This window comes from Coenobita brevimanus, chromosome 116 (genome assembly GCF_032717465.1).
Source record: "Coenobita brevimanus isolate Jiangsu-jjx chromosome 116, ASM3271746v2, whole genome shotgun sequence".
NCBI lineage: Eukaryota > Metazoa > Arthropoda > Malacostraca > Decapoda > Coenobitidae > Coenobita > Coenobita brevimanus.
Genome location: NC_137069.1, coordinates 16,944,620 through 16,967,753, shown reverse-complemented (window position 1 = coordinate 16,967,753; position 23,134 = coordinate 16,944,620).

Below are 23,134 nucleotides of genomic sequence, written 5' to 3'. Positions count from 1 at the left end.
CCTCTCTCTCTCTCTCTCTCTCTCTCTCTCTCTCTCTCTCTCACTCTCTCTCTCTCTCTCTCTCTCTCTCTCTAGCAAGTCGATAATACTCACGCCCCTGAATCTACTAAACTTTTCTCCCCCATAAGCTCTCGATCGTGTGCCTATTAAATGTAATTACAAAGGGTACTAAAAGCACATTGGTTTAAAACTTACATTGGATTTAAGTGCTATGAGTGGATGTATACTGTACAGTTCGAGGAGGAGAGGGGGAGGAGGAGAGGGGGAGGAGGAGACCGAGGAGGAGGTGGAGGGATGGGATGGAGAGGCATGTGGATGAGAGTGGAGACCGAGGATGAGGTGGAGAAGCATGTGGATGAGAGTGTAGATCGAGGATGAGGTGGAGGGATGGGGTGGAGGGGTATATGAATGAGAGATGTGTGAGTCGGGAGGGAGGGCAGCCTGATGAGGATGAACAGTGTGACATGGAGGTGATTTATTTGTGGCCATCTCTTGTAGGATTAAGGCGTCTGGCGAGAGATAGAGATAGATAGATAGATAGAGATAGGTAGATAGATAGATAGATAGAGAGAGAGAGAGAGAGAGAGAGAGAGAGAGAGAGAGAGAGTATAGCACTAGATTATGGTGCTAATCATGAAGAATTGCTATGGAAAGTATATTCAACTTGTCACATTTCGCTGCTGAGTTGTAACAAGAAATTAAAACCAGAATACGATGCTAGTCACGAAGAAGTGCTATGGAAAGGATGCAGAGCCGTATTATTGTCTTCTTCTGCCACTGACTCACGTGAAATGGGCAACAAGAGTCCGAAAATCTAGGCCAAGTTAAGACTGACACACTATAATACCAGTAACACATTTTTATTTTACTTAGCAAGGAAGACCCAACACAAGAGCAAGCTGGTACTGATTTAATTTGTCTATATATCACCAACAGGAATAGAAAAGCAATAATTATTTTGTCTGTCTGTCTGTCTGTCTGTCTGTCTGTCTTTGTCTGTCTGTCTGTCTGTCTGTCTCTCTCTCTCTCTCTCTCTCTCTCTCTCTCTCTCTCTCTCTCTCTCTCTCTCTCTCTCAAACAAGTATCATCTTTCAATTAGTTTAACATTCTGGTTCTCTTCAAGTCTGTGTCATAGGTATTCAGTTCTCTCTCTCTCTCTCTCTCTCTCTCTCTCTCTCTCTCTCTCCAATACACCCCACAGACAGCAACACACGCTGCAATACACCCCAGAGCTTGCAGCACCCCAGTACACACCCCAGAGCTTGCAACACCCCAAAGACATTAACAACCTGCAACACACCCCAGAGACAGTAACCTCCTGGAACACACCCCTGACATCGCAACACACCCCGCAACACACCCCAGAGACAGTAACCTCCTGCAACGCACCCCGCAACACACCCCAGAGATTGCAACACACCCTGCAACACACCGCAGAGATTGCAACACACCCTGCAACACACCCCAGAGATTGCAACACACCCTGCAACACACCGCAGAGATTGCAACACACCCTGCAACACACCACAGATTGCAACACACCCTGCAACACACCGCAGAGATTGCAACACACCCTGCAACACACCGCAGAGATTGCAACACACCCTGCAACACACCGCAGATTGCAACACACCCTGCAACACACCGCAGAGATTGCAACACACCCTGCAACACACCGCAGAGATTGCAACGCACCCCGCAACACACCTCAGAGATTGCAACACACCCTGCAACACATCGCAGAGATTGCAACACACCCTGCAACACACCGCAGAGATTACAACACACCCTGCAACACACCGCAGAGATTGCAACACACTCTGCAACACACCGCAGATTGCAACACACCCTGCAACACACCAAAGACATCAAAACATCTCGTAGGCTTCACCACACCCTGCAACACATCCCAGGGAGGCTCGTCACATAATAGGTTCTAACACCATTGTCTTCTCAGCTCGCACCGTCCATGTTGATGACTGTGGACGGCTGTTGGTGCACATGAATGCCCACATAAGTACACAGGGACTTACGTACATGGATATACGTACATACATAAATGTACCCACATACGTACACAGGGACTTAAACACATGGATATACGTACATACACACATGCACCCACATACGTACACAGAGACTTAAACACATGGACACACATACGTACACAGGAACTTACACTCATGGATAGGCGTACATGCTTACACACACACACACGCATACACACACACAAACACACACAAACACACACACACACACACACACACACACACACACATATATATATATATATATATATATATATATATATATATATATATATATAAAATCATCATCATCATCCGGACCTCCTTCCCCACCCAAGGGCAGGGTGAGGAGTAGCAATGTCCAGACAGACCAAAATTGCCCAATCCAGTGGGCCACGCTTCCACTCACCACTCAAGCCCCCGGAATCCTGGCTCCATCGGATACGCCAGAAACATTCACTACGTTCTGTAGCTTCACATATCGTATCCAACAGAGTCAATCCAGACGCTGCCACGTTAAAAAGGGGTGCCAAAAATCCTTGATCATGCATATCTCCTCACAAAATTCATCCACCCAGCTCGATCTCCTGTCAGTTCCCTAGCCTCACCGACTTCCAAACCTCTCTTCCTCACATATTCATCCACCATATCTTTCCACCTTCTCCTTGGCCTACCTCGTCTCCTCCCTCCTTCGAATTCGCTCAGATATATCTTCTTCACCACTCTATTGTTATCCATTCTCTCCACATGACCATACCATCTCAGTACACTCTCTTCAATTCTGGTGTCCACCGACTTCCTCACTCCGCATCTTTCACGAATCACATTATTTCGTATCCTATCCACCCTCTGTACTCCACATACATTCCTCAGCAGTCCCATCTCCACTGCTCTTACTCTTGACTTTTCATTTTCATGCCACATCATAGTCTCACATCCATATGTTAAAGTTGGCACTAACACTCCTTCATGTAAGCTTCGTGCAGCTGCAACACTCAAGCCTCTGTTTCTTATCAAGGCCTTCATTGCACCAGCCACCTTTCTTCCTTGTGTCACTTTACTTTCAACTTCTTTTGCACATTTTCCTCTTTTCTATCACTGTACCCAGGTATTTGAACTCTCTCACCAATTCCAGTCTCTCTCCATTCACTGTTACATTGCACTGGGAGTCACCTTCTCTCTCAATAACCATAACTTTACTCTTTTCTACATTTACTCTCAAGGCACGCCGCTTACAGACATCAGCAAAACTCAGCACTAGCCTACCAAGTTCTTGTCCGGTACTTGCAAGCAGTACTGCATCATCAGCATACAACAAATTTGAGATATTCCATCCATCACCATTCATTACCAATGCCATCCCTCTCTCCATTACTCGTGTTTTCACTTCTCTTATCACCCCATCCATATATACATTGAACAACCATGGGGACATCACACAACCTTGTCGCACGCCCACACTGATTGTGAACCATTCACTTAGATGCCCATTAACCCTGACACATGCTTCACTACCATCATAAAAACTCTTGACAGCACCTAACAGCTTATCCTCTACACCGTGCATGCACAAAACTTTCCGCAATCCTTCTCTGTCCACTTTGTCATATGCTTTTTCCAGATCCATGAATGCCATAAACACCTTATGGTCCTTCTCACAAGCCTTCTCTACTATCTGTCTCACTGCAAATATTTGGTCCACACATCCTCTGCCACTCCTAAAGCCACCCTGTTCATCACTCACTAAGACTTCTGATATCTCTCTTAATTTCTTTGTAATAATTCTTCCATACACCTTCCCTACCACACTCAGTAAGCTTATGCCACGATAATTCTTACACTCACTTTCTTTTACCTTTATTTTTGTACAGGGGTACAATCACAGCCTTTATCCACTCTGCAGGCAAAGTTTCACTCATCCATGCCTTCTTACATATCTCCAACAAGCACTTCATTCTATTCTCTCCACTACATTTAAGCATCTCTACATACACCTCATCAACCCCAGCTGCTTTCCCATTTTTCAGCCGCTTCACAGCACTCTTCACCTGTGCGAGTGTCACGTCTCCTGGCACTGCATTCCTTCTCTGCACACCCCCAAAACCAACCATATTTACAGTTGCTCTGCTCTTTCTATCCCCATTCATTAGGCTTTCAAAATATTCTTTCCATCTGGTCCTTCCTTCATCTCAATGGATTAATAATCTACCACCTGCATCCTTCACACCATCCCATTTCTTACCGCTTTCACTTCTACATTTCCGCACCTCTTTCCAGTATAACTTTCTATTTTCAGAGTAGTTCGCATTCATTTTTCTTCTTAGATCCTCATTTACCTCCTTCTTTTTCCTCTTCACTAGTCTCTTTACGTGCTTCTTGCTCTCAACATATTCAGTTCTTATTTCAACTGAACCCCTATCCTGTAACCACTTTAGCCACTTCTTCCTCTTTTCCTCCACCACTCTCTTTACCTCCTCATCCCATCATGCCGTACCTTTCTTCTTTGTTGTTACTCTTGCCACACCACATACCGCTTTAGCATTCCTAACTAAGCAATCCCTATATGCATTCCACAGTATGTCCATATCCATTTCATTCCAATTCAGTAATTCTAACTCGTCCTCTACTTTGGTCCTGTATTCATCTGCCATTTCTTTGATCCTCAGCTTCTCAACTTTCAGTCTTTCTCCCTGACTGCTTCTCTCTCTCCTGACCCACCTCACTCCTTTCTGTTTGATCTTGCATACCACAGACATATGATCTGACAGACCTCCACATCGTCCTCTCACAGCCCTCGTATCAGCAACCATTCCCATCATCGACCTCTCTACGAGCACGTAATCAATCAGGCTTCTTTCAACATGATCCCCGTTCCCTCTATACCATGTATATTTATGTGCATCTGTGTGTTTGAAATACGAGTTACAAATGCACAACCTCCTCTCCTGACACATACCCTTTAGTCTTTTCCCATTATCATTTTCTCTTGGTACACCATAGCAACCCATTATGTCATCCTCAGGACCAGTGCCTTCTCTTCCATTCATATCCCCCATCACAATCACTTTATATATATATATATATATATATATATATATATATATATATATATATATATACAGTATATGGAGCCTCTGTGGTACAGTGGTAGAGTGCGTATTTTCGTACATGGGAGAACGAGGGTTCGCGCCCCGCCAGGATAATAAACTTATATATATATATATATATATATATATATATATATATATATATATATATATATATGTCCTTACATAATGATTACTCCTTCATACTTTGAAGTGGTTATATAAATATACACCCACCCACTCACCCATCCACACACACACACACACACACACACACACATGGATACCGTAAGCAAATGTATTCATCTCAGTTATTCAGTAGCGTTCTCTCTCTCTCTCTCTCTCTCTCTCTCTCCAGAAGCTTCAACAAATTCTTCAGATAAAATACACTTCTGTGCATTCTTCTCTCTCTCTCTCTCTCTCTCTCTCTCTCTCTCTCTCTCCTGCAGACGTTAATATGCAATAAGGTTGATTTTCATACAATAAAGCAACTGTAGTTTCATCCTTAATTACTCTCTTAAGGATATTAGTCTTTATTTTCACCTTTACTTTAAGACACTGTGTGCGAATATTTGCTATGAGTATTATAGTACTATCTACCTATCTATCTATCTTTCCATCTATCCACCTATCAATCCGTCTAGCTATTCATCTATCTGTCAATCCATCCATCCATCTACCTATCCATGTCTACCCATCTATCCATCTTTCTATCCATCTATCCATCCATCTACCTATGCATCTATCTATCTATCTGTCTATCTATCGACGTATACAACGTCTACAAACAGATTATAAACCAAACAGAATCACATACCATACTGAAGGACAATATGTATTTATGTATCACACTTGTCTGCGTGTATGTATGTATGTATGTATATTTCATGCATTTCTGTCTGTATCGGGTGTGCCTCTGTTTGTCTGTCTGTCTGTCTGCCTATCAGTATGTATATATGTATGTATGCGTGTATGTATGTATGTATGTATGTATGTATGTCGACTCATTCATGCCTTCGCCATGCAACACCAGGTGTCAGACACGTTAACCTCTTACATGCTGGAGTGTGTGTGTGTGTGTGTGTGTGTGTGTGTGTGTGTGTGTGTGTGTGTGTGTGTGTGTGTGTGTGTGAGAGAGAGAGAGAGAGAGAGAGAGAGAGAGAGAGAGAGAGAGAGAGAGAGAGAGAGAGAGAGAGAGAGAGAGAGAGAGAGAGAGAGAGATTAATAAGGAAAAAGAAAGCAGAAAAAAAAAGACCCAATGCTACACAAACGAGGGGATGATAGAAAACGAGGGGAAGAGGGAAAAGACAAAGTTAGCATTCATAAAAGCTCCCTAAGACCTTTTCCTAAACGATTTATTCAGTTTATTACACCTTACCGTCCTCGTCTGTGTTACATAAATCCTTCCAACATCGCCATACTGTGCATGAAATTACATAGAAAAGGATATTAACCACCAAGAATAAATCGCTATGGAGGAGGTTTCAGGGAGCCATAACCCAAAATCAAGGGGTTAATGAGACGGTATAAACACTCCTAGATTGGTATCAGTTGAAGATAATACCTGGTTTTAATTGATTTAGGTATCTAGAGTTACGTATATCGTGAGAGGGTAAATGGGGCGATTAGTAAGACACTGAGGCTCCTTGATTCACTCTTAAGACGCAGGTAAAGGAGTTACCTGAATTAAGGATGTCATACAGGTACACAATATCGTTTGGGGGTAATTAAGGATGTCACAGGTAAACAGGATCGTCTGGGGGTAATTAAGGACGTCACACAGGTAAACAGGATCGTCTGGGGGTAATTAAGGATGTCACAGGTAAATAGGATCTTCTGGGGTAATTAAAGTTGTCATAGGTAAACAGGATCGTCTGGGGTAATCAAGGATGTCACAGGTAAACAGGATCATCTTAGGTTACCTGGATGAAGGATGTCCGATATGTCTATGTCTTAATGTCCGGTTGCCATGGTTACTATGATTCCACCTTTACCTGAAAGAAAAAAAGTCGTTATAATTTGCTTAAAAAAAAACTTTAGCAATTAACAGAAAAAAAATCCCTTTAGTCTACCTTTTAAATAATCAGGAATAAATTTTTTTACATGGAACAAACTGCCTCTCTTTTTGCCAAGTTTTCTTTTCCATTAATTTTCGGATCCTGATATTTAATGAACGAATAAATCTGCAGATATTTAGTGTACCTTGCGTCTTACCTGTCAGGTAGAAATAAACTGTAAACATTTTATAATTAGGCATAAGAGCGTTAAAAAATTATTATTGTTTTTCAGGTAGGAGGATTGTAGTGGAGGGGTGATTGATGATGATGATGATGACGACGCCTAAGACTAAGATGATGATGGTGATGATGACGAAGATGAATATAATGTTGCTGCTGCTGATGATGATATAGATGATATTGACTAAGACGAAGACGAAGAAGATGGTGATGATGATGATTATGATGATTATGATGATGACAAAGATACAAATACAGACAAAGATACGATAGTGATGATGATGATGATGATGATGATGATGATCATTACACGTTTAATAATAAACTACATTAACTATTTCACTACCATCCTTCTATGTATCGAAATCAATCTAATTTTTTATTTTCAAATTGCCTATCTAACCTTTAAGACTTAATATCAGAAAGTAGAATGAATCGTAAGGTCTACATGGTCTGTGTATCTATATAACTATAATAGGACTCGCCTAAGTTTGCGGCTGTGGTGTGGCCCGCACCTGTGTATAATGGTGCCACGTTTTCTCAACTTGCGATGTGAAACGGAAGCTATTTATGTACAAGGCAACACAAATACGATAAATTCAGATGAATAAAACTTACACTTGTGTATTTTGATGGATGAATCAACAGTAGTCTTATTATGCATAAAATATTTATACAGTAACACAGAAACATGGCATACATATTGTACAGTGGTGCTAAAAGAAATTGTAGTCACTTTTAATGTTTTTTAGCGTAGTTTTAGGGTGGGTAATAATATTACAGTTATGGATATAAGAGAATGAGCCTGAAAAAAGAAGAAATATGCCAATATCCAAAGTAAAAGAAATAATTCATATAATTCTTGTGAGTGGCAACACTGACACACCCAGTCTGGCCTAAGATAAAGTACGTACCCCTCCGTAGACCCAAGCATAGCTTGTACAGGCGTTGCTAGGGAAAAATGCTCACATTTACTGGCTTTTACCGTAATTTTAAGGGCGAGGAATAATCGCATTTATAATCATAAGCTAATATGTAGGACAAAACAGTAGGCATATGCCAATACCGAAGTAAAAAAAAAAAAACATTATTCACTCGTGAGTGGCAACACTTCCACACCCAGTCGGTGGCCTTGATCTCAGGGGTGGTGTGGAAATGATGTCAAATTTACAATATATACAATATTATGTAAAAGAAAATATCCAAAATGTCTCTTGCAATAAGAGAGAGAGAGAGAGAGAGAGAGAGAGAGAGACGGGGGATGGTGGTGGTGGAGGCATTGTCAGGCTGAGAGAGAGATGGAAGAAGGGGAAAGAGAATGAATGAATGAAAATCAATCATGGTACTGCAATAACGGGTCATCTGTCGCCGTATACAAAAAATGATAAATATCACTAAATATAACAAAACCAAATTAACAAATGAAAGCACAATTATAAACAACTTATAAAAGATTCAAAAGTACTCAGGGTGGCTCACATCTCCCGCCAGGAGAGAGAGAGAGAGAGAGAGAGAGATAACGATATAGAAAACGTGGCACACTGTACACAGGTGCGGGCCACACCACAGCCGCAAACTTAGGCGAGTCCTACTTTTTTTTTTTATAGGGATGTAACTCTCTCTCTCTCTCTCTCTCTCTCTCTCTCTCTCTCTCTCACACACACACACACACACACACACACACACACACACTTTCGCAACACTGGCCGCGTTTAGTCGACTACATAATGGGGTAGGCAGAGGCACTGAAATATTCCTATGATAGTTTGCGGTCGCGTTGACTTTTCTTGTGTCTTTGAGAGGAGCGTTTCTGATGTATATTCTTGTGTTCTGACTTTTAAAGGGAAGAGATCTTGAGAAAAAGGAATTTGTGTGAATTTCTCTGTCTGTCCGTGTGGATCTGGCTCTCTGTCTGTCTGTCTCTCACGGTTTCATTCTCTGTCTGTCTGTCATTCTCTGTCAGTCTGCCTTTGTCTTTCATTCACTGTTTGTCTGTGTGTCTGTCTGTGTGTCTGGCTCTCTTTTTGCCTCTCTGTCTGTCTGTTTCATTCTCAGTCTCTCTTTCTCTCTCTCTCTCTCTCTCTCTTTCGGCTGCATATTTCTGCATCATGACTTTTACCTTCTCGTGAAATGTCTCAAGGAGGAGAAGAATTAGTCCCACATACTTGACATCGCATTAAGTTTGAGATGCAAGTTTCCAAACCAACTTGAATCATATTTAGGTTCAAGCAGATAGATAGACAGATAGATAGACAGATGGAAAGATTGACTGACAGATGAATAGATAGGTAGATGGACAGATGGATAGGTATGGAAAGATATATAGGTACGTAAATTAGATGTGATGAGATCAATACACTGACAGATTAACAGATAGACAGATAGATAGATAGATAGAGATAGAGAGAGAGAGAGAGAGAGAGAGAGAGAGTGTGTTGCTATACCGTGTTGCATCTCTGGATACTGTTGCGTCTGTTTGGCTGGTTACGTCACACCACAAGATTTGCGTGTGTGTGTGTGTGTGTGTGTGTGTGTGTGTGTGTGTGTGTATGTGTGTGTGTGTGTAATGTGTGTGTGTGTGTAGTGGGAAAATGGCTCTCTTGTGTATGGCATGAAGAAAAGAGGGGAGAAAGCCAAGAAGGAGAGAGGAGGAGAGGAAAGACAGGAGGAAAGAAAGAGAGGAAGACAGGAAGAGAGGAGGAAATAAGATAAGAGAGAAGGAGAGGACGAGGAGAAAAAAGAGGAAGCAAGAGGAAAAGAAAGTACCGTACGAGAGAGAGAGAGAGAGAGAGAGAGAGAGAGAGAAGGGGGGGGGGAGGACGGATGACTCGGTGACTGAGTGAGGCTGGAAGGAAGGAAGTGAAGGAGGATGGGATGAAGGGAGGGAGGGAGACGGTTATGCTGGAGGGAGGGAGGGAGGGAGAAAGGGAGGAAGAGAAGGAAGGAAAGTGTGAGAAGGAGGGAAGAAATGAAAGTAGATGGAAGGGCGATATTAGAATAGATGAAAGGGAGGGAGGGAGAGGGAAAACGATTGAAGAAGGGAGGGATGGAGGGAAAGGAGAGATGGAGAAGGAAAGGTGTGAAGGGTAGAAAGTGACTAATAGGGGGAGATGAAGAGAGAATGATGGAGGAAAGGAGAGAAGTGAGGTACGAAGGGAGGGAGGAGGATACGGGCTGCAAACATCGATAAAGACACACTGTTACAGATGAAACTGACGCCCTTTTCCTTCCATATCATCATCATCATTGGTACTGTACCGTATTTTGAGCATCAGTAGCATCAACACCACCACCACCATCAACATCATTATCATATATTAGTATCTTCCTCCTCATCCTCGTCCCTCGTCCTCATCCTGATAATTTTCATCATCATCATCATCATCATCATTATCACTATTACTATCTTCCCCCTCCTCCTCTTTACAATCCTCATTATCCTCATCATCACCACCACCACCATCACCATGATCATCATCATCATCATTACTGTTTTCCTCCTCTTCTTCCTCGTTATGATCATCATCATCATCATCATCATCATCACGGCTAACTCACCACCACCACCATCATAAGCATCATTATTATTATTATCATCATCATATTCACTGACCATCATCATCATCATCATCATATTCACTAACCATCATCATTATCATCATAATCACTGAGAAGAAACGAGAAGGATGAAATCTATATGAGGAACAGGAAGGCATCTCTCTCTCTCTCTCTCTCTCTCTCTCTCTCAGGAAAAGAAATCCAAGTAAAAATCCAGGTAAATCTGTGCCTCATCACACCTAGGGAAGAGAGACCATCAAATCGTCTTCAGGTGAGTTTAAAAAATGGACAAAAAAAAAAAAAGGAAAGAACCCAGGGAGTACTAAAAAAAAAAAAAAACGCAAAAACGGCAATGAAAATCCAGTCAGTAATCCCTGTGTTTATATGTACGATGAGTTTTGGGAAAATTGAACGAAACAATAAGCCACATTATTAAGAAAACTGATGAAGAAAAAAGACTATAGGATCCTGTGTATGTTTATGGAAATCTGTACACACAAGCACTCTCTCTCTCTCTCTCTCTCTCTCTCACACACACACACACACACACACACACACACACACACACACACAACAAAATATTCATTCGTGTTTAATTACGAAATGTTTTGGGAAATATGGACGCAACACAAAAGCAACGCACGAAGACTAAAGACAAACCAGCAAACTAACAAACCCCTATAATAATATGAAAGAAAAAGTTTGGGATAATTACAATGCATAACCAAAAAATACTGAGAATTAACTGTGACTTCGATATCGTCCCACAAAAAAATAAAGAAATAAAATAAAAAAATAAAAATATACATATATGTATGTATATAATAAATCGATAAGGAAGAGGTGCTAGGGAACCTCCTTACCTGAGGAAAATACGGGCCCAGGTGGTGTAGATCGCTATATTTCCCCCCCTGCCACCCTCCCCATCTCCCATCCCCCCTCTCCCCCATCCCCTCCCCCGCCCCCCATCCCCTGCAAAGTTAATGCATAGCTTAGCGTGGATGCAGGATGTGTGTGTGAAGGCCAGTGAATAGAAAGTGAATGGCGACGAACCCTCAGGAAACATTATTCATTCACGGGGCCAGCATTTCTCCCTCTCCACCCGCATCCCGAAGGCTTGGGCCTCCTCTTCTTCTACCCCTTCTCTTTCTCCTTCCCCCTTCCTCTCTTTCACCTCCTCCTCCCCTTCCTCTCTCTCGCTTCACCTCTTCCTCTCCTTCTCTCCTCCCTTTCCTGCTTTTCTCCTCTTCTGTCCCCTCCCCACCTCTCCTTCCTTCTTTCTCTCTTTCTCCTTCCTCCCCCTCCTTCCTCCCACCCTCATCCCTTCTCTTCTCCACTCTCACTCTTGTCCTCCTCACCCCAACCCTTATCCTTCCTCCCTTGTTCCTTCATACCCCTCCTCTACTACACCCTACTCCAGTCTTCCTTTCCTCCCCACCCCTCATCTCCTGCTCACCCCATCTCCCCACCTCCAACCTCCCTGCCTGTGTCTGTCTCCCCTCTCTCACTTCTCAGTCACACTTTCCCACCTGCACTCCTGTCTGTTTTTGTTTCACTCCCTGCTTTCTTTTCCTCTTCTTGTCTTTCTCTCCCTCCTCTCTTCCATTCTCTCTCCTGTCTCACTTTCTTCTCTCCTTGTCTTTCTCCTCTTCCTACTATCTTTCCTTCATCGTCTTCTCTCTATCTCCTCTCCCACTGTCTCATCTCTCTCTTTCATTGCCTCTCTCTCTCTCTCTTTACTTTGTCTCCTGCCTTCCTACCCCACCTCTCTCTCTCTCTCTCTCTTTACTTTGCCTCCTGCCTTCCTACCCCACCTCTCTCTCTCTCTCTCTCTCTCTCTCTCTCCCTACCCCATATCTCTCTCTCTCACCCCCGTCTCTCTCAGTACCTACCTCCCTTCTTCTTGTTCTCCTTCTTCTTCTTCTTCTCTCTCTCTCTCTCTCTCTCTCTCTCTGTGGGGGGGGTGCATAAGTTATGTGACAGAAAGAGTGGATGTGAGACTGATGTGAGTGAATATGTTCGGGTGAAACTGTGTGTGTGTGTGTGTGTGTGTGTGTGTGTGTGTGTGTGTGTGTGTGAGAGAGAGAGAGAGAGAGACAGAGAGAGACAGACAGACAGAGGATGACTGAGTAAATAAAGGAATGAGTATCATATATGGCAACGGGAAAGTGAGAAAATAGGGAAATGTGAAGGTATGTGACTGTATGAGTGAAAGTGATAGTGAGCGTTAGTGTGAGAGTAAGTTAGCGAGTTCGAGGAAGGGTGGATCAGAGAGGCGTGACGTGTTTGAGCTAGAGTGAGTTAGTAGGTCCGTGCATAATTGAAAGAGGAAGTGTGTGAGACTGAGAATGAGAGAGTGAGAGGTGAAGAAAGTGTGTGAGTGAGAGTGAGGATGGGTGTGTGACATGTGTGAGCGTGAGTGACCAAGGAAGGGTGAGTGAGCGTGTGAGTGAGTGAGAGTGGATAAGTTTTTGAGAAGGAGAGTGAGAGAGTGTAGTGAATGAGAGTGAGAGCGAGTGTGATGGAAAGGCAAGGGTGAGAGGGTGATATAGTGTGAACAAGGGTGTCGGGCGAAAGAAAGGTAAAGTGTAGGTGAGAAAGAGGAAAAGGGTAAGAGAAACAGTGAGTCAGAGTGAGTGTGGAGTGTAAAATGACAGATGGAAAAATCAGAGAGTGTGTGTGTGCGATGGTGATTGATTGGTGTGTGTGTGTGTGTGTGTGTGTGTGTGTGTGTGTGTGTGTGTGTGTGTGTGTGTGTGTGTGTGTGTGTGTGTGTGTGTGTGTGTGTGTGTGTGTGTGTGTGTGTGTGTGTGTGCGTGTGTTTTACCTAATTGTCTTGTGTGTTATAGCTAGCTTCTAATCATCACCACAGTCTGTATAAACATGCAAGAATATACTGACGTGTTCTCAAGCAAGAAGCAATTAACTCGTACCTGCAAGCTTTCTGTACTGAGAAAGTGCAAGAGACAATATTGAGATCCACTGCAAGACTGTACCTACTCCTCGAGGGGAGAGTGATAGCCAGAATTAACCCTCCACATGTTGGCTAAGTACGAATATGAAAGGAGTGTTTGTGGTGAGAGTGATACATGTATAAATCGAAGTGATCTATTGACTATGTTTGTGTCTAATTATTTGTATGTGTAATTAATATGAACTGGCAGCGTGGGAACATTTGTGCATATGAAATGACATTCTTCCCGCACCCACTTACATGTCCCCCTCTGCTTGGGTTTTCAGCTCTACCAACCCAACTTAGTACAAATTTCAGTGGGCTTTTCATCATTATCAACCAATTTTATCACAAATGGGATTGGTAGGAGCCATAACCATTAGCCAGAAACCAAAAAATAAATAACGGGCAAGTAAAGGAAGTCAGAAGTAAATCACAGTGCTGTACTGAAAGTGGCACATTAAACCGGACAGGAAGATGTGTTACGTAAGTCTGCACAGTTACGGCACTTAAAATATGATCCGAAGTGCAGGAAATCCTGACAGTTCTTACATCATAAACTACCACACTTCATTCTACTACATCTTAAATTGCCACACTACACACTGCTATGGCTCACACTGCTACAACACACTAGCACACTACATACGACCAGACTACACCCCATACTAGCACACTAACAATACCTCACACTGTCAAGCCATAAAATGTCACACCACACTGCTATATTTCACACTACATTACCATACCACACAATATCACATCTCTACCGCAACTTAAACACTGCCGCACCTCTTCATCATGCCTCTTATATAACCATATCACACGGTGCCACACTGCAAAATGCCCCACCACACTGCCATATTTCACGTTGCATTAGCACACCACACAGTACCACATCTCTGCCACACTGCTGCACCTCAATATCACGCCTCTCAGCCTAACCACATCACACACTGCCACATCTCATTGCTAGCACACTGCCAACACATCACACTGCCACACCTCATGCTACCAACACATCACATTACCGCACCTCGCGCTACCAGCACATCACATTACCGCACCTCACGCTACCAACACATCTCACTACCACACCTCAACCCACACTAAATATACTTCACACTACTAACACTTCACACTACTACCATTTCACATTACCAACACTTCACACTACCACACCTCAAACTACACTATCTACACTTCACACTACCACACCTCATACTATGGTACCAACACTTCACACTACCACACCTCAAACAACACCATCAACACTTCACACATCCACACTCATACTACCAACACTTCACTCAACCGTATCTCCCATTAACACACCTCATACTACTTGAACAGCATACCTCACAGCATTACTGCACATTACCATACTTCACACTAGCACACTCCATAGTCACACTAAACAGCCACATCTCACTCACACTTTGCCATACCACACACCTCCACATTACACGCTGCCACATACCACCACATTACACCATACAACACATTCCCACACCATACAACCACACCACATGCCACACACTGCCACATACCACCACACCACACACTGTCATATACCACCACACCACGCATTGCCACATACGACCACACCACACATAGCCACACCACATAAATTTCCACAACTCAGTCACATCACACACTAACACACCACACACACTAAATGTCTAATATCGCGCAACACACCTTGTGCAATTCGCGATACGCCTTATACACAATGAGCAGTATGCAATACACCATATATACAGTTCGTAGTACACCTAATGTTCACAATACACATTATACTGTTCGCAACACACTTCATACAATTTGCAACACACCATATACAGTTCGCAACACACCATATGCTTTACAACGAACCTTATAAACCCTATATACACTTTGCAACACACCTTATACAGTTCACAGTATACCTTATACGGTTTGCAATACATCTTATACAGTTCACAGTACACCTTATACGGTTTGCAATACGTCTTATACAGGTCGACACACACGTTACACAGTTTACAGCACGCCTTACATGGTTCGCAACACACTTTATACAGTTTGCAACACGCCATATACAGTTCTTAACACCTTACACTGTTCAAAACATCTTATACAGTTCGAAACATATCATATATGGTTCGTAACACACCTTACACGGTTCGTAACAACAAGCTTTATATTTCGCAGCCTCGCAACACAAGGTTTACTGTTCGCAACACACTTTACGCAGTTTGCAATACATTATACAGTTCACAATACACCTTACATAATTCGCAACACTACATATATCTCGCAACACACTGCAGTCCTTCCACCACCACCACTACTACACAGAACTGCAGTCTTTATTTTCATCTAACAGAACTGAGTCACTCCCACAACCTGCATCCTCAGTCGTGGAAGCTCCCTAACACCTCTTCCTGAGCGATTGGTTTCAGGATATGGCTGGTTAACATCCTTTTGTACATTATTTTTGCAGAGTATGGGAACATTGGAAGAATTATCGTAACACAGAACAGGACAGTAAGATGTAACAAAGTTAATCGCTTAGGAAAAGGTGTTAGGGAAATCGAAAATGTGGGATGCTGACTTTAAAATTTTGACAATGATTTTTGGAGTACTTGGCAATGATGGAAAGTATCTGGCCTTCCTACATGGCTGCTGACTGCATTGTGTAACATGGGATGCAGGCTAACCATACGTAATAACCACAGGCCTTCCATAAATGACCGTCAAATGTCAAAAATTTTCACCTCTGTAGTTCATTCATTTTAATCTGGCTGAAATTATCGTCCGTTTGCAGAATAAGACATCGTAATGACCCAATTTCTTCCCACAGCACTTCTTTGTGACTAGCAGCGACGTCTAGTGTTACTCTCTCTTTTTTTCTCTTTACACCTCAACATTCAAGAGGGAGGGATGGTAATATTATGCCAAGTTAAAGTGAACAGTGTGCAGCCAAATCGACCCTCCAGTCTGATTACACTTGGCTACCAAATGAGCTAAAAGGGACTAGGGATCTTTGTCAGGTTAGAACAAACGCACTATAGGAACAACACATATCCGACATCTGTTTAACTTGCAACACTACACAACACGCACACACACATCACATAGCACACAGCATTACATCTAACAACACAAACATTTTAACACATCACAACACAACAACGGCAGACTTAAAAAAAATAATCTTCAAATTAGCCCATTCATCAGTCTTTTATGTCTCTAAATCTATCTATCTGTCTATCTACATTTAGTATACAAGATGTGATGTTCAGCATTTACGATGTTCAGTATTTAGTGTCTGATTTACAAGCATTTTACGATCAATCCCACGTGGTAACTAGGGTGTGGGTGGTGGAGAGGGACGCCTTCATGTGGTGGCACTGATATAAGTGGGTGGTTCCACTGCCTGGGTATACAAACGTCCCTCACCTATATACCTCCATATTCCACGAAGGGAGGATGGTCAACGGGGGAGAAAGGCAATTAAAAGTGCGGTGCACACGGTTCACGTCTGTGACCATTTTAACCCTTTAACCGCGGGTGTCATTCCAGAATGACGTTGCAAAAACTGGACCAAACCGCGGGTGTCATTCTCGAATGTTTGTGAATATTTTGAATACCCCGCGTTTTTTCCGTGCGCCAATTGTTTCAAGGGAGAGTAACTATTAAGTTCTTTCACTCCAGCCGACCCCCACCTCCCTCTTCCCCCCCCTGGAGCCCCACCTCCCACCCCCTGGGCCCCCCACCCCGCCCCTGACCAAGCGCGCATCAGTATCTGTCCAGCTGTGTGAGTGACAACACATGTTGATGTGGCAGTGAAGTGCAGGCAATTACAGAGCCTTTTACCTGTCTCAGTGAACACAGAGTGGGTGTTTATCGTATGTGCAGTGTTCATATATGTTTATAGTATTATTATCAGAATGTGATTGGCATTTGGTAATGGTGTGTGAGCGAAAAATAGTGATTACAACACCGCTGATGTGGCAGTGAAGTGCAGGCAATTACAGTGCCTTTTACCTGCCTCAGTGAACACAGAGTGGGTGTTTATCGTATGTGCAGTGTTCATATATGTTTATAGTATTATTATCAGAATGAGGTTGGCATTTGGTAATGGTGTGTGAGCGAAAAATAGTGATTACAACACCGCTGATGTGGCAGTGAAGTGCAGGTAATTACAGTGCCTTTTACCTGCCTCAGTGAACACAGAGTGGGTGTTTATCGTATGTGCAGTGTTCATATATGTTTATAGTATTATTATCAGAATAAGGTTGGCATTTGGTAATGGTGTATGAGCGAAGGTAATGATGTGTGAGCGAAAAATAGTGATTTTACACCCCTCAATTCTAACGGCACTGCCCGTCCTGTGCAAGTCAACAAAGTCATGAAACCTACATCAATGGAAAGCTGAAGGTTAGTACTTTCTAATGGTACCTTATTTTTTTCTCTAGCTTTATTCTGTGCAGAGTTATTAAGGTTTAAAGGTTTGTTTACATTTGGCTGAAACCCCCGCGGGAGAGGACAGTCAGACCAAAACAATACCCGCGGTTAAAGGGTTAATATCTTTATTATTATTATTATTATTATTACTGTTATTATTATTATTACTATTGTTATTATTATTATTACCTCCGCCAAGGAGGTTATGTTTCCACCGTTGTCCGCTTGTTTGTTTGTGGCTGGTTGGTTTGTGAGTAAGATTACACAAAAGCTACAGGACAAATTTCCACGAAACTTGGTAGTAGAATGGGCCTTAGCCCAGAATAGACTCCATCAAATTTTGGTGCGGATCCAGGAATTTTTTTTCACTTTCTTTAACTCTGTGAGATGGGGCGTTGGCGGAGGTATGCGCTCTACGAGTGCCATTCTAGTTATTATTATTATTATTTTTATTATTATTATTATTATCATAATCATCAATAACAACAACAAAAACTACTGTCACTACAACTACTACTACTACTACTACCACCACCACCACCACTACTACTACATTACTACTATTACCACCACCATCGCCACTACCACTACTACTACATTGTTACTTTTACCACCACCATCAACATCACCACCACTAGTACTATTACTACTACTATTATTATTTTTTTCGTTATAAATACCACCTCCATCCATTCGGGAACTATATTGTGAAAATCAAAACCAACCTTCCTAATACAGTTCTTTTTTTTTTTTTTTTTTTTTTTTGTGTCCGACTCTGGGCATAGGCTGCACAGCCTGCTATCAAGGCCCAGCAGTCCTCCTACATACCATACACCTCTACATGTTCACCATTTGGAGTTGTAATGTGAAGGTTAACACTAACCCTCATATTACAATCCGTTGGCCCCAAGCACGCCAACGGCTGTGGTTACCAACCATCTACTATTACTATTATTATTTTATATTTATTGATATTACAGTGTAAATAAAGGCATTAAACTATTGAAGTCGCTGGTCTCTGGGACTCTCGACCACTGTAGCTTCGTAATCCATACCCGCCAGAAAGACAGGCCTGAGGGCTGATGATCTTGTGCCCCTGAGACACAGCAAAGGAGACCTCACGAGGAAGAATGACAGTCGACATCTCATCCAGGCCATAACAGAACTCTGCGGTTGACGTTTCTTCTCAGAAAGAACCTCTGCCAGTCTCGAGTAGAATCTCACCGCTTCTGGGCCTATCCCACCTGATGCTGTGAACACAAGAGGAGTGAATCGACCGTGGTCCACGTGTTGGATCCTTTCTTGATAATTTCTATCTATTTATTGTTCATTCCTTTTGTGTGCAGCTTCGAGAGACAGTTCGCTATGACATACTGCCATGGGATCGAATTCCCCAAACTTGATGTTACTGAGGATTACTCGCCAAGATTTTGCATCCAGGCCTGACGGCCCTGCCCCTCCCAGTGTGTTCATTGCCTTCCGCCACACCATATCTCCAGTTATCCTGTTATATATGATGGGACTGGGCACTTGCTTGTCGTGCAGTCGAGTGTTTTTCTTTTAGTTGTTGTATTGTTTCATTTGTCAGGTCAAGTACTCCGTTTGGTCCTCCTGTGAATATTATAGGTGGTAAAGGAGCCTCCCTGACACTTTTTCAGAGCGATTTATCATGTGTATTTAACCTTGGAAATTTTTTCATGTTATGTGTGTATTTATAGAATGGGTGGAGTTTGCATTAATAATATACATAAGGATACTGAGATGTATTGTGTAGAAAAAATCGCAGAGGAAAAAGTGTTACGAAATCTGTTGTAGTTGTTATCCCAGGTTCATCTAGACGCGAACCCAGTGGACTGAAGGCTGAAGATTCCTTAGTCCAGCAGTCCACCATACTCCCGTACGGGGATAGAGTGGGAGGTGAAGGGCGTTTGTATAATCAGGCAGCTCCACCGGCCAGCTATATCGGTGCCACCACTAGAAGACGTCCTAACTCAGCACCAGATGACGACACTGTATCGAAGTTACAACAGAGAATTGCTTAAAAGGTTGTTTCTGAATCCTGTACCTGTTCAACACAAACTACACAACACTCAACAATCAAGACAGGTCTTCCTAATTCCCACCTGCAACACAAGCATAACACGGAGCACGAAACACGGTCAACAAGCAACGCAGCGACAACGTAACACTGCATTCATGACACACACACACACACACACACTCCCACATCCACACACACACACGAATCGTACACGTAACACTGCATTCGTAATATCGGGATGGCAACAGGCTATGTAGGGCTGTATTATATGTCGTCATTGGCAACACAGAACAACACGCGTACAACAAACACCTACCATACACACACACACACACACACACACACACACAGTAAGGCAAAAGAATATTAATTTCTCTCATTCTCTCTCTCTCCCTCCCTCCCTTCCTCCCTCTCTCTCTCTCTCTCTCACTCTCACACACACACCTCACGCAGCGACACATGACGCCCCACAGCTTACCCTAAAACAGGTCCCTCGACATTCAATACTTTTTCTAGCTATGATTAACACACACACACACACACACACAAGATTATCCCACATAGCAAGAATATTACTGTTGTCTTCTATACCGTATTTAGCTTACTAGAGGCTTTAACACACTGGAGGTTAGATACAGCAGGCGTTAATAAAGCCTGGTAATTCCTTCATCGCCTCGGATGTTCTAGTGAGATGGGTAAAGTCGTCCAGTAGAAAAAAAAAAAAAAAGATGAAATAGAGTTGATTTTGCTTTTAAGGTGAAATACAAGAAATAAAAGACAAAAATTAAATTAAGCACACAAACACCTATTTTTAGTCGTACTCTCTCTCTCTCTCTCTCTCTGTTTTTCACACATACACACACAGGAGTAACTCGTACACAAGAACCAATATCCAAACACACGACATAACACACTAACACGCAAAACCGAATATTAAAACACACGCATCTTCACCAAAACCACGTCCCTAACCTAATTAAACTTGTATTTGGTTGAAACTACACTCAAACACACACCAGTAACACAAACACAAGAATCAACACACTAGCACACGAACACACAAAACCGAGCACCCAAACACACACGGATCCACCAAACAGCTTTCCTAACCTAGCCCAATAACTTTCCCGACAGGAACGAGGAGCGAAACGGCGACAGATCGAATCCTCACAACACATAACCCTCGACTCAACAAGACAACACAAGCAGACCAATCTTCCTCCTTATTCTTACCTTCAGTCTAAGTCCTGAACATCTCGTAGAAGCTCAGGTATCCAAGGTTAAGCAGGTAATCCTTAGGGTGGATTTGGCGACCATGAGAAAGAGCGACGGAACTAAGCACACGCGACTAAAACAAGGCGACCCGTGGGAGCTTCGACACGCGCACCCTCACCCCACCGCAGCCTAAGCTCGACTGACTTCCTGCTGCTGCTCTCACTCTCTAGTCTCAGCTGACTCTCTCCCACCCCAGAGGACTGCCGGCGTGTTGGTTTAGGAGGCTCACGATTATCACTCTTCCCACTTTCAGGAAAAGGAACGTTGACTTTCTTGTTGTTATAGAGGCTGTTTTACATCTCTCTTTGCCACGCTGATATATTCGTTGTCTTAGGAGGTTGACTGTTACCTCTTCTTTACCAGTTTGTTGCTGCATGCGGAGGTTAATATTGTCTATCAATTCTCTATCATGTATCTGTATCTAGGCAGACGTCTTAATCCCACAAGATGTGGCCACAAACAAATCGTCTCAGTGTCGCCCTGTCCTGGCATTTGGCATCCCTCCCTCTGATTCCATCCTCCTCTCTCGTATATCCTTCCAACCCTTCCCTCCAAATCACCCTTAGCCTCCCCCTCCACCCCACATACATACACTCTTCTGGTAAGTCTCTCATTCTCCATCCTCTCCTCATGGTCACATTATCTCATGAGTTTTTCCTTACATTTTCAACCACATCCACATCAGTACCACAACGCTCCTTAACTTTCTCATTTGTCTGTCCGCCTCTTCATGAAACTCCTCATGTTCCTCTCAAATAACTCACTTCCAGTACTCTTATTCTTGACGTGTGTCCTTCCAGCAGGGTCCTCAACCGTATATTATTACTGAATCAGAGGGAAATATTCTCTTTGCCATAGGAGTCTCATCGGCACCTCTTCCATACCATAGTGTTTCCGAATATCATGTAAATATTCTCCAAGATGTAAGAGATTTACAGGTCTTCCTAACATTTTATTGGAGCAACACTTTAATATTCTCTTGTATGTTATTAATGAATCAAAGGACCGTATTCTCAAGTACCTGTGAGCCTCACAAACATCTCTCCCATATCACCTTGTTCCAACGTATGTTAGTAATGTTTTTAATGAAAGAAAGGATCGAATATTCTTTGGCACAGGAAGCTGAACATCATCCCTTCCTGAACAGTTTATTTCCAGAGATGACACGGTAATATTCACTTGTATTGAATTTAGGCTACACTCATCTTTCTCTTGACTGGAGAGGGACGCCTTCATGTGGTAGCACTGATATGACTGGGCGGTGGAGTTGCCTAGATATACAGACGTCCCTCAATTCCTTCCCTATCCCTCGAAAGGTGGGTGGTAGATGACAGGGAATGGATTTCTTTAGCTTGCAGTCCACCGGCTCTACGTTCCGATGATTCTGGGGTTGCAACAATGACTATTATTATTACTATTATTATTATTATTATTACTATTACTATTATTATTATTAATATTATTATTATTATTATTATTATTATTATTATTATTATTATTATTAT